Here is a 13,415-nt window from a genome sequence, read left to right as displayed (position 1 = left end):
ACAGCTGTAGTTTACATCCTGTCCCAGCTGCTGCACTGGAGGAAGAGAGAGGGGGGAGGTGGTGGCCTCCAGGATAACCGTCCTGTGTCAACATACAGCGTGTAGAAATCCCTCAGTCCAACATCTTTTGCTTTGTCCCGTGAGGTTTTAGAGGAAATATTAAAGTTTTTCCTCTCTCTGAAGCCACTATTGTATGAAAAGACAATACGTTTCTCCACAGACTGGCTGAGAGGCAGTTATAGTTAATGAGATTGCATGATATTTAATATAAATACCTTTTTTAACAGAGGGTGAAGACCTACAGGTTTACTAATGCAGTGGCCGTGCTGAGCCTGCACAGCGCTCGAGGATGTCGACAGGCTTGTTGTTAGAAATGTTAGAAATTTCCTTCATGGCTCAACAAAAGCCCTGCGTTCAGAAATGTTGAAATGAGGATCTCCTCCACGTACAGGAAGAAAGTGAGGAAATGTGGAAAAATTCATGTGTGACAAAACCAGCTGTTGTTTTTCCGATGGTTCCTCAACACGGTGTGTTCGTTGGAAACCTCGTTTGATTTATAGAGCTTTCCCAGTTTTGCTCGCAGCGTGTTTGCATGTGACATCACGTCACTGCAGATGGAGGGCAGGAAGTGATTTTCTGCACTCGCAGCGCTGTCAGTAACTCTCTAGGTGCCTGTGGTTTGGTTCAAATTGATGAAACCACGAGGAGCTTTTATCAAATACCAAAGGCTGTTGTTTTTAAAAGGAAGAAATGCAAGAAATTGACTGACAAATGCCTCCAGAAATGGCTTTTGAACCTACATCTGCCATCTGGAGGAGCAAAGTCAGCTGATTTGAGTTAAAGGTTATTGTTTTTTCATGGCGTTGTTGGAGTGCATGCCTGTGTGACTGAACAACACGCAGCGACGATAAACGACAGGGTCAGTAGAAAGAAAACAGTGGGTAAATTAATCTGCAACAACTTCTCCATCTTGTTTTGTGATAATCCACATGTTTAGTGGCGTGTCAGCAGACCTGAGAGTGGTTAACGTTAAGGAGACAGGACAATAACCAAAACATATATAGTGATTTTCCGTTCATAGCACAGTACGGCCTTCCCTCCACCTCCTCCATTCTGCTTTTTCACCTCCAGCTCTCCATCTGGATTTCACACATCGTGAGAATCACATGACTGCCAGCAATAGTCGACTAACTACTCATTACTAGGAAGTAGCTGGTTAGCAGTCATATTATTTTGCTTTTTATTACATAGAGAAGTTGATGCTGGTGAGACATTGTTAGAAGAAGTGTAGTCAAATGTGGTTTTGCCTGTTATAAGGAGTAAAAAGATCCCCCTGCAGCACTGGGTTCTTCTCTGGAGGGATGATGGTACCGGACAGACATTTGAACAGTTTCTTTTTGAATAAATAAATACCGTGTGAATATAAACTTGGAAGATTTTAGCGGAGAATCAAATGCAACACTGAGTGGCATTTTGCAAGATCATTACTGAAAGCGAATCATTGGAAGTCCCTGTGAATACAGAGCACTAACTAAGCGCTTCAGACGTGACGAGCATGTCTCTTCACGTAACACAACACTGTAAACATGCTGTCTGAGTCAAACTGTAAACCTGATCTCATCCGCCCCCGTTAAAAAAACAAAAAGAACAAGGAGTCATGAGTCCGTGTCATCATGTAATCATGTGAAGTGGCTGTGGCTGGGTTCGCTACCAGAAGCACAAGGTTAGAGTGTGACCTTTGCTCATCATTCAGTCCCAAGGTAAGAGCTGCGACGCTCTGGGCCGCACAGTTAACCGTATACTTGTCTGTTTCATGTTGCTGCATTTAGAAATAGACTAATTGTTGAGGTAAGACTGTTGCTGCTCAGTCAGTAAGATGAAGTAACAGTAGCCGTAGACATTTAGAGGCTTATTTAGGTGATACTTAGCAGATAACTCATCTTTTTTTGTTGAGTTGGTCAAGTAGATTTGTATATTATACCACACAGATATTGTGATGAATGTGAACTAACCCATTTAAAACACCAAAGTCACACAATAACACAACAAACTAACTGATGGAGGCAGCAGCTCTAAAATCCCTGTTTTAGTGAATGTAGTCTGGTGTGTGTGCTGTTTGTGGTTAAACCAGAAGGATCTTCCAGGTCTCTCTCTGTAGGGCATGTTGTGTGATAGTTACCGTGTCAGAAGACACGTGGGATGATAAGAAATTTAAAAATGAAGTGCATGACGTCGAACTAGATAAGTCTTTTTGTTCCCAAACCTCAGAAAGCACTTCAGTGACAGACACCACCACCACTTCAGATGCTGTGTACACATGACAGACGCTAATGTTAACATTGCTGTGTCAGCCTCTATCAGCTAAGCTTCCACTTTCTCACCGATCTCCTCCTGTGGGCCTGATTCTTCCTTCCTTCTATAAAAGTTCAATATAATTGTTTTTATGTTGACGTTAAATGGCGGTGCACTGTGGTGCAGCGGCTTCTCAAGCTCCCGTGATTAGATGTGTACATTTTATTTTTATTTTATCTTATAGTGCTCTTTTCTTTCAGTACTTCTATCATATATTAGTACCTCTATTTTCTATATTTCTATATTTTATTCTACATATTTATCTTGGCTTAAAACCGGGACCTGAGAACGTCATTTCATACCTCCTCATGTGTAAATGTGTGTTGGTATGACAAATAAAGTTCCTTGAATCCTTGAACTTTAGAAGAAGACAGGTCGACTAGTGGTAAAACTCAGTATTAGCGGTCCAGCCTGGTTTTGGTCTTAACATCGGTTGAAGTCCACCTCATGGACATTCAGACAAATTATTCAGTTCATCTTATCGATCGCTTTACACCGAGGACACATTTGTTGTACAACAAGCACTGAACATTTGGGAAATACCGAACTGTAAGTAGCAGAAAGTACCTGAACTTCGGTACACTAGCAGGGGGCTCTACTGTGAGTGCTGGTCCCACGTGCTGCTCATTCAGCAGCTCAGGACCTCCAACCAGCGGCCAACTGCTGCTCAGTCTTTGCTGGGTTTCGGGGGTTTGTGGCTGCAGCCACTTGGCAGGTAACCAGCCGTCGTTTGAAGGTCCCGCTCTATTTAAAGACCTACTGTGCTGGGAAAGTGATAAACCTGTCAGGGCCAATCATACTTTACCTGCCAGTGTCCAAGAGAGTCAATGTACATTTGGAGTGTTTGGAACAGAGTTATTAAGATTTATTTGGTTTTTAAATTTCTGTTTTAGTTTCAGCTAGTTACCACAGTGGGTTTGCTCTTATCAGCTTAGTTTTTATTCTTTAATATTTAGTTTTTGTTCAGGTTTTATAAATTTGAGAGTCAGTTTTATTATAACATGGGGTTATTTGTCAAGTTGAGTTGGTATTACAGTGCAAACACATACGGCTTTATGTGTAAAGTGAAAGCGAGGCAACCTTGATGGCAGCAGTTACTCTCCATCACATATCCAGTGCGACAGAGTCACACGAGGCAAACTGATACTCACATTGATCGGAATTGATATGGATATATGTTCCTCGTTCTTGTTCTTAATGGCATACGATATCAGACTGTGTTCGATCAGGCAGACAAACCTGCCGCTGGACAGAGATGTGTACGTACTCAGGGGGTCATGTGATTCCACTGCTTTTATTCACCCGCTATGCAGCAGCTGTGACAGTCTAATGAAAAGCATGAGGTTCCCTTAAAGCCAAACACACAGCTATAGTTTGCTGAAGAGGAGAAGCTGGTGAAAACACGTCTGAACGATCAGGCCTCTCCAAGCTCATTAAAAAGTCCACTTTTGTCAAGCTCTAAAGTTGTCTTGGTGCCATGGGGTTGTCCATTTCTTTCCAGTGACATATGTGCAGAGCCGGACTGTTCCTGCAGTGGGTAGGAACACAGTCATTTCCCTCCGCTCCCCTTTAGCCTCTCTGGTTTCTCTTGAGCTCTATCTGATGCACTTTCAAAGAGAAGACATGTAGGAACAGGATGCATCTGTGAGAGCGTCGTCCTTTTCTCCACCGTCTCTTATCGTCTGGGGTTCCTTGTCGGGGCCTGGAAGTTTTCAGAAATGTCAAGGAATTAATTTGAGTAGATATGGAAAGTTTGGCAGTGGCACAAAAAACCTGGTGACGTTTGGGGACATTGTGCTGAACGCATACGAATGCTTGTCTGTGTTTTTCTTATCTTTAGAAGCAACTTGAATGTATATGAATATATGTGCAATAATAATGATTCAGTATGTCAGATGCCGGTTTGTTAAATATTTATAGAAGGGATGTGAGGGAGTGCAGATGTATACACAAGGTGTGTGAAATGATTGCAAACTTTAACTGTTATTAACCATATTAATGTTGTATCAGGTGTAAGTTTAGTGGATCAGAACCACTGAGACTTTGGTTCAAATCAGACCAAACTGTTCTCTGTGCACAGGACAGGTACGAAGCACCTGTAGGGGCACACTGGAGAGGAGCTCCAGCACTTTGACCACATGCTGCCATGTCTTCTATGGTGGAGTGGTGGCATATCAGCAGTCATAAACGCTTACAGCATCGGTTATTGCTTTGGCACAGTGTGACTCTGCAGCGAGAGGCTGCCTGAATGTTTGTTTCATTCTGATACCGCTGCAAATATATACGTTTGAAGTGTTTCCACAGATAAAACCCGACTTCATCAAGCTTAGACGACGACGTCGGCACACAGTTTGACGCTAATTGTCCATTTTTTCGCCGTAACTAACTGGTTTAAGTCGACTAGCTGCTGCAGCTGATGGACAACAACTGGTGCTCTGACAGAAGCTTTTGGCTAAAAGTCACGCTGTAGATTTCACAGTCCCAGCAACAAATAACCATCTAATACAACAGTGCTGCAGTAAATCCTGTCCTCATGGAGGTATTAATTATAATATATAAATATAATAAAGTGTTTGCTGAAACGGTTCTGTTAGCTCACCTGTTAGCAGAGTCTTCTCTGGTATTGTCATGTTGTGTCCTCTTTCTGGAGGAGGTTCAAAATATTTCTTCTCAGTGGTGTTATACAGAAAAACATATGAATGTTATTAATAATTAATTAATTTCTTATTGTAGTAGGATGTTAGAAAGCATTTCGAAAGAGGGGAAAGTTTTATTGAAGTATTTAACTAAAAAACATTAAGTTAAGTAGTAGTCAAAATATTTGTTGTGGATTTTTTTTTTTTGAATTACTTTAAGAAACTCATACACTCGTAATTATCAACTTGTACAACTAGTTTCCTTTCTTATACTTTAATGTTTTGCCACCCAGGCCTACTCATATATGTCGTGATGACTTGTCACATGTGACTGAGAGCGTAAATGTTTGTTTGCTTCATGTCCTGTTTTCATTAAGTTGATAAAAAACTGCATCTTCCAAAATGACCATACGGGTAAATAAACTCCCTTAAAACATTACAACCCCCTTGATGGGATGATTTCTAGCAGGACTGTTGCATTAGGCCACAGTAGCTATTGCTAGGTTTGGTTTTATTCAATCAGTTCACTGCTTTAAGAGGCAAAGCGTCCCAAACGGATCGCTCTGTACCTGCAGTCAGAATATTTAATTAAGTTGTTTGCTGAGCAGCCACTAAGCGTTCAACAGATAACGGCCTCTGGATCCTGTCTTGTTGTCAGCTTAACTTGCATAATAGCCCTTATGTCACCGTTGTTTATTCACCAGACCGTGACCGCCGTACCTGCCTCTCGCTGTGGGTACGAGGCAAACGGCTCATGTGTTGGTGAAATTCTTTGTAAAATGGCACTGCTTCTTTCTAATTAACAGGAAGACCTTGGCTCGCTGGTTTCACTTCCTTTGTTAGCAGTTTTACAAGCGTGTTAACACCAAGGTTGTAATCCATCACTGCCTTGTCTAATTAGGGTCACCTCCATCTTCTAAGCATCAGAGACTTTGTGCCTCATAGTGGCTCCCTATGTTTTTCATGCATCACGTTTAACTCCGTCATATAGAAAGCTTCTAGACAAAGCTCGGCTCTCAGCTGGCCGGTCCTCTGAGTGACACACGACCACAAACCTAAAAACTTTCTCTGAACGCGCTGACTTCACATAAACGTTCGCTCGCCGTCAGCAGAACCGTTTACACTGGGGTCTACTACGTCGCTCTGCACGTCCCAGGCTGCAGAGATGAGAGCGTGTGTTAGGCTCTGAGCCTCGGTCGACTACGGCGAGCCACCGATCACGTAAACGGCAGAAACGCAAACACCGTTTCAATGCAAACAGCTGCTGTGTTCACACTGAACATGTGGCCTTTTTCATCTTGTCCTGTGCCGCTCGTGATCTGGACGCACGCCATGCACTCACCAAACAGGCTTTTTAACTAGAAATCTGCCAACGCAAATGCGGTTACACTTGATTTTTTTTGTCTCACGTGACGTGCAGCAACAGTTTGGGAGGTACATTTGATAAGCTCATTGTTGTCAGGCAGTGTTTGCTTTGTCGTAGGGAATATGATAAATAAAAAGCTGCAGCCAAACGTTAAGTAAATATGCTGTAGATAACCGTTGCCTGTTTGGGTCTGACACAGTTTAGATAAAACGAAAAAGCGGCTGACTCGGAGCCAAGTGGACTGATATGGGTGAAATGAGTGTCATAATATTAATAACTATATTTTCCCGAGATGGAGTGATGGAGGAGGGCACTAACTGTGCTCTGGTTCAAACTGAAAACAGAGACAAGATCTTACAACCGCAAAGTAATTATTTTATCTTTCATCGCCTGTTTTTGCTGGTCCCTTTTTTTAAAAAACTTTTTGACTGTCAACACGTCCAGATACGCATCTGCAATTAAGTTTTTTAACTCCTTTTCACCCTGTTTTTTTTTTTAATTTATTATCATTTGTCATACGTCAAAATACTAACCAAATAATCATCGTTCATTGCAGCGAACAGTGTTATTCAGTGCACCTGACAATGGCTCAAGCAGATGCGTCTGGTCCCTCTCCCGTTCAGACAGATTTCCAGGCAGATTAACGTAATATACTCCAGGATCGACACTTACGACGTCAAGTTAACAACTAAGATGGCTGCCGCTGATGTGTAGTTTCTCTATAAGAACAAACAGCTGCACGTGAAGCTGTTAGGAAAGATGTGTTTCTCTGACGTCAGATAAGATGCTAGCGGTGCGTCAAACACTCGATCCCACTGACTTTGAAGATACAAGGTTTACATTTCACGCTTCATTCATTCACGCTCTTGCAAACTGTTCCAACTAAAACTTTACAACTTGTGGATTTAAAGTGCAGCTTAGTGGTGGTGATGTTGAACCAACAACATAGTTTACCACAGTTGTCGTGGTCTTTTAAAAGGAACATATTTATAGTAATCGTTAGTTATATTTCACGGTGTGGATGTCTCTTTAGCCTTGTTTTAACAACACTTTGCTCGGACATCTGAACTTTTCTTTTTGTTAAACAGTATCATCTTAAATTGGACTGAGTGATCAGATCTGAACAGTGCTGGTCTAATTGCTTGCTTGTCTTGCGTTCAGCTAAAAAGCAGCTTCATCAATCGCTGCTCTCCAGGGCTGAGCGATTCTTTTGATAATGTTTTTTTTGAATGACCCATTTGATCCTCCCTCTTTGCCAGGGAGGGAGGGAGGGAGGGAGGGTGGGGAGAATGCATCCCATCTACATTATTAGCATACTGTACTGGTGATGAATAGGCACATTGTGCCCCTTTGTTGTCTTATTCTAGCACCCCAGAAAGAATGCTGGTACGACGCAGCACTTGGTCCCGTGATGGGCATCGCTGCCTTTGTGCTTGCTCATTGAGGCCTTCTGTATCTGCCTCTCTGCGCTGCCGTCCCTCCCTTCTTTGTGAAACTGCAAACAAATTATTTTCTACCAATTCATCATCACCCGGTCTGAGGAGGGCGTCGAGCCAAACGTAGGAGTGAACTCGGGTCACATGGAAGCCGCCAAACAGAGGAGACATTGATTTGTCCACTACAACACTCCGCCTCGCTGCACCGTCAGTGGCGGCTTTATGTCTTTGATCAGTGTCATCGACAAATTCTGGATTTATCACTGCGCCATGTCCGAGACACATTCATCATTAGGATGCTGTTTGGTGGCTTTAAAGAGTTAATGACAAATTCAAATCAAAAACAGCAGTGCACTGAGTTACCACACTGTTTTTTTTTTTTTTAATGAAAGAGGTGATTTGGTTGTGCTGACCTTGAATGAGGACAGTTTTTATGAATGTGCTGGCAGATGAGTGTTTGTGAGAAGCTCAAGGTTTTCTGAACTCCTCGTCTTTTAGTGTGCTTGGCTCAGAGGTTTGTCTCAGAATAAGGATGTGTGTACTTCAGAATTATATTGTACAATGAAATCCTTATTATAACAAACAAAGGGCTTTGACAGTTTCCACCAGTCCAGGGATCCAGCATCCTCCAAGTATGTCAGTTAGACACCAACATGGAGGTTATTATTGTGATGAGCAGGAGCTGGAGAGTATCTGTGATAAATACGTTCATAAATGTCAGTATATAGCTCGGCAGAGGTCGGCTGGAGAGAATAAGTACAGGTTAGACTCATGTGACTCCACGACACGCTGCGCTCGATTGGATGGCGATTCAGGAGTGATGAATGATTGCCGCAGCCTTAATGACTGAGACTGTAAACAAGTTGGTGCCAACACGTCACCCAATCTGCCAGAGCCGGGCTATTCTGAGTATATTATACATCTAATCTTGTTGTGAAACACTTGTTTGTTATGGAAAGTAATTTACGGGCATCCGTCCATCATAATCAAATGAAATCTGGCCCCAGGTTTCAATTTAGATGGTTGGTTCTCAGTCTTTGTTTGGAAGCTGATTGCGAGCTTGTTTGGAGGCACACACTTGGGTACGAAATCATTACAAATATTATGAAACATTATGCTAAATGTATTTGTTGATCTGTGAGATCCCTCAGTTGGGTGGTCGGTTTCTGGGTCTAGTGTCAAATCGGAGCCAGAAAAAGAGGAAGGTTACGTTATGTTTGTGGCGAGACATAAGTTTACGTGTCGTACGAGGATCCAGCAAGTCCTGGACGTCTTTATCAGGATGTCCTTGTCAAAGTGTGAATCTAAATTGAATCACATCAAGGCAAATAAAACCCCTGCTGCTGCACTGTTGGCCACATCCTGAAATTAAAGTGGCTGTTTGAGGTGCCGCTGCACCATTGGACCATTATCATGTTCACTTTTAATTGGCTGAACAATTAACCTTTTTTTTTTTTTATCGCAATCATGATTTGAAATGTATTTTTGTCTGTTTTTGTTAACCAAGCAGAACAAGAAGTAGAGCAGCCTGCTAACAACCTCACATGACCAGATATAATTTAAACCCCTCATAAATGTAAGTCAAACAACATAATATCAGCATCAACTAGTATCACTGCAAACAAGACGATATAAAACCATTTAAGGGAAAAAGAAACGAAAACAAAATGGGAGTAAGCCTGGAAGTTGTGATGTAATGATAAGCTATAATATGAGCTAATGGAGGATCAATATTTCTTCTTAACAAACATCATTCACCTTCACTGGTAGGTTGTGCATCCTGCTCTTTGCTGACTTCAGAAACCAGCCCGTCAGGCGGCCCGAGCAGACCTGTCGGCTCATGGTGATGATGTTTGCGTAGCTTCTTTTGTGTAAATAAAGTTTCGTGTAAACTACGGGCCCCTTAACTCCAGCCCACTGCTTATCTGCACAGCCACGTAAAGACCCGTTGTTTAGTCTGAAGCGACCACATCGGGCAAAATTTGAAACCTCATACGGTGTGACCTTCGCTGAAAGCTGCCCATTGCTGAGCGAACGGTCCACGACCCACGTCTCGGCTTATCAAAGAAGTGATCGATAATCTAACTGATTCTCTTGTTGTTTTTTGTATGTCGGGGTGTTGTTGACCCTGGACCTCTCCTTCTACCCTTGTGAATCCTTTTCGTCCAGCAGCAACTCTGTCTCTCCCCCCAATTTCATCACAAAGCCTCCAAAGCTCAGCCACTTGTGTCTGTCGGTTCAGCTGTAAACACTGTTGAGGTAAGATGTATGAGAGCTGACTGCCAGAACCTTCCAGCTCACTAAGCCCACGAAGAAGAAAAAAAAAAAAACCCTCATGGCTGCACCTCCTCATATTACCTTTTATGGGCTTGCTTCTTTGTGAGACTTCCTCACACACTTGCATCCATCTTTAAGTGCTTTGCGTCATTCACCTGAGTCAGGGTAGAACTTCGATTTGATTGCAGTCGAGTCTCCTCCTGCGCTTAACACATGAGCCAGAGCGGAAGAACGAAGAGAGGAAGAGGAGGAGGAGGAGGAGGAGGAGGAGGAGGAGGCGTTGTAGTGCTGATTGACAGTTTCACGAGGCGTGCCTCAGTGTCTGCAGTGGTGTTTGTGGTTCTCACTTTCCAGCTGGAGTTACTGTGCACAACAGAGGTGTGTGTGTGTGTGTTTGGGAGATACTGTAGGTGACATTGATGTGTGGTGGTTAGAAGAAAAAAAAAAAAAAACAAGCAGACAGAGCAGAAGTTCTTGTTTTGGCACTTCTCTGTTCAGCCTTTTTCTACTGACATCGATGTGTGTGTGTGTTGATTACACCTGATTAATGCCAATCATATTTATTAGAAAACCTAAGGCCTAATGTTACGCTACGATGATAGCAAGTAGTTACTCACTTTTCAGTATGTATGTCGAGTAATGCTATGCCATAACTGTACCTGGCTGATGGTCCGATGTGGAGTTTTGGCTATGGTGGCGAATGTATATTAGCTCTAACATTAGCTTTGGGTACATCGTGCAGGATAAATGAAGTAAACGTCACTTTACTGATGCTTCAAAAACATCTCATACATCCTAACAACAGATACATTCCTTTATTGAAACACCAGCGCCGTTTAAAGAGACCAAATCTCTCTTTTGTTCACTAGCTAGCTGCCTTCCTCTTCCTGCTTTGTTGGCACGTCATTGCCACCTGTAGATCGGTGAAATAGTGTGAAACCGCTGGCAGCAGTGTGCACCGCGCCACAGCACAGGTGGTAAAGAACGGCTCCATAGTGCTACTAAGAACTACGGAGGGAACTTTTCAGTGGCAAACCCCTTCACTTATTTTGGACAGTGTCATTGTAGGAAAGAAACTGAGTGGCAGAGGTCGATCATACAATGCTGTCATACTGAACAGATGTGTGAGGCTCTCGCCATCTGAAAGTGACCTCTCTATGGTGAGGAAGAGCCGTGTGGTGTTGAATACAGAGCAGACGTACCTGTCAGTGTGATGAAGAGAGTCAGAGATCCTGCTTTCAACCTTTTCACAAGAGTTTGATTAGAAAACGTTGTAAAGAACTGGGTATCTCTACAGGAAGAAATGGCCCCAAAAGGTTAATTTAAGATTTTCCACACAACAGAGCTTCATAAGATACCGATTCTCTGTCCGGGGGGGGGGTCCCTTCTGAGAAATCACTCCCTGAGAAGATTTGAAAAAAACTCAGGGGGACTATTTTACTTACATTTTCATCAATATTACACTGACAAGATCCATATTTAAGATACATAGTGGACTCAGTAGAGCAGTTAAACTGAAATGTGTGTGTCCTAAAACATTGGAATACATTCAGTGTGCTCCTGCAGCTTAGGACCATTCACCCCCCCCAGATGTTGGACCATTTGCCATATTGAGCCTCTGAACTCACCCTCCATTCGTTTTAGACCCATATGCTCGCAGCATCCCACTATCTCCTCAGTATTTTTGGCAGAGCGCCTCGCTCACCTCCCAAAAGTTTAAAAATATCTGACCTGCAACAACCTTGGTTATCTCCTTGCTGTGGCCGTGCATATTTGACTTGGCGGAAAGAGGAAACTTGAGTGACAGAGAGTTTTGCAGCATTACCAGTTTGGGTTAACTGTGGTGAGAGATGAGGAACAGGTGGGAATTCAGCAGAGCTCTGTGTTATCTTTGTTTATGTATAATACAAAAAACCCCCCCGACGTGTTTAATAATTAGCATGCTATGAATTTAGAATCACACTTTGTCTCTATCTTCATCTACCTGAAAAAGGATTTCTGGCTTGAAAGGTCCAGAAAAGATGGCACGGTGGTGTGGTGCTCTGTGAGGAAAAAGCTCACAGAGTGCAGAATCTCTCAACCGCTCGCTAAAAGCAAGTGCGTGTCTATTTTTAGGGCCGACAACCTATGCCGCCGATGCTTTTCTGAGTGCGGCTACGGTGTAAGTCTTGAGGACAGATTAAGCAGTGTTCTTTACAGATAGTTGTTATATTAAAGTGGGTCAGGAGGGCTTGATGTTTGCAGACTGACACGTCTGTCAGTGCCCGAAGAACGTGAAAAACCTCAGGGTGGACGGGCGCCGTTTAGGCTGCAGATGAAATGCCGGCATCCCGACCTTCACATTGGTTCCCAGAAGGAAACTGACATCTCACATTCTGAAACCTGCTGTGTGTTTGCGCCTGCCTTTGCTATGCAGACTTGTTGTAACTCCAGTTTGACTGACCAAATTGCATGTTGTGGTCGCTGCATGATCCAGCCAGAGAACAAAAAACACAGTACACAGAAGTTTTTTTTTCTGCATTAGTCTGTATAATGCCAAATCTCAAAGGATTTGCTAAAGCGCTGGTGATCAAAAAGTCATTATCGGTAATTAGCAAGAGCAGCTGGCAAAGCACGGCAAACTGGCAAAGACCTGAAGTCTGTTATGCAAATCCATTTCCCACTTTGCTGTGGAAAAATGGCACCTGTTAGTCCACATGAAGAGTTCAGCGGCATTCTGTAGAAGGATGGCTCTGACTTTTGGTTTTTGGTTATACAGGAGGTGTAACACTGGTTTGAGTTTACCGAAGTTTAGGAAAGTCCTTACTGTACATTTTGGCAGACAACAGTGTCATGAAGGTCAGATAAAAGAAGTGTGTGTGTGTGTTATACAAATATTGTAACTAACTAACTAGCTGCAACTCCTGTGTACTGCACTGTAAAACGGCTGTTTTGGTGAATGTAGTCTGGTGTGTGTGCAGAGAGCGATATAACGGCTGTTTGTGGTTAAACCAAAAGGATCTTCCAGGTCTCTCTCTGTAGGGATCCTTTACATGATGCTGTCACACACTTAGTATAACAATCTGAGTCTGTCAGTGGCTAAAACATACAAAAAACACTCTCTTAAAAGTCACCAGACTCCATTGACAAAAACAGTAATTTTAACTCACAGAACACAGGAGCTGCTGGTCTGCTGCTGCCTCCATCAGTTAGACTGTTTGTGTTATTGTGTGACTTTGGTAATTTAAAGGGTTAGTTTGGATCCAACATTATATTTGTGTAACACATAATAACACAAACAAACTAACTGATTAAGGCAGCGGTAGACCAGCAACTATAAAGTAAAATCCCTGTTTTAGTGAATGTAGT

The 13,415-nt window shown here is 42.8% G+C and overlaps 1 protein-coding gene across 1 annotated transcript in view; it reads left to right on the top strand.

Moving 5' to 3' along the window:
• bmp2k (BMP2 inducible kinase) overlaps window positions 1-13,415 on the top strand; it is a 51,430-nt gene that overhangs the window by 807 nt on the left and 37,208 nt on the right. The window lies entirely within an intron of this gene.

The sequence above is a fragment of the Pempheris klunzingeri genome, chromosome 7 (assembly GCF_042242105.1).
Source record: "Pempheris klunzingeri isolate RE-2024b chromosome 7, fPemKlu1.hap1, whole genome shotgun sequence".
NCBI classification, from domain to species: Eukaryota; Metazoa; Chordata; class Actinopteri; order Acropomatiformes; family Pempheridae; genus Pempheris; species Pempheris klunzingeri.
Note: the sequence above shows the minus strand (reverse complement) of the source record. Positions and strands in the feature narration are given on the sequence as shown.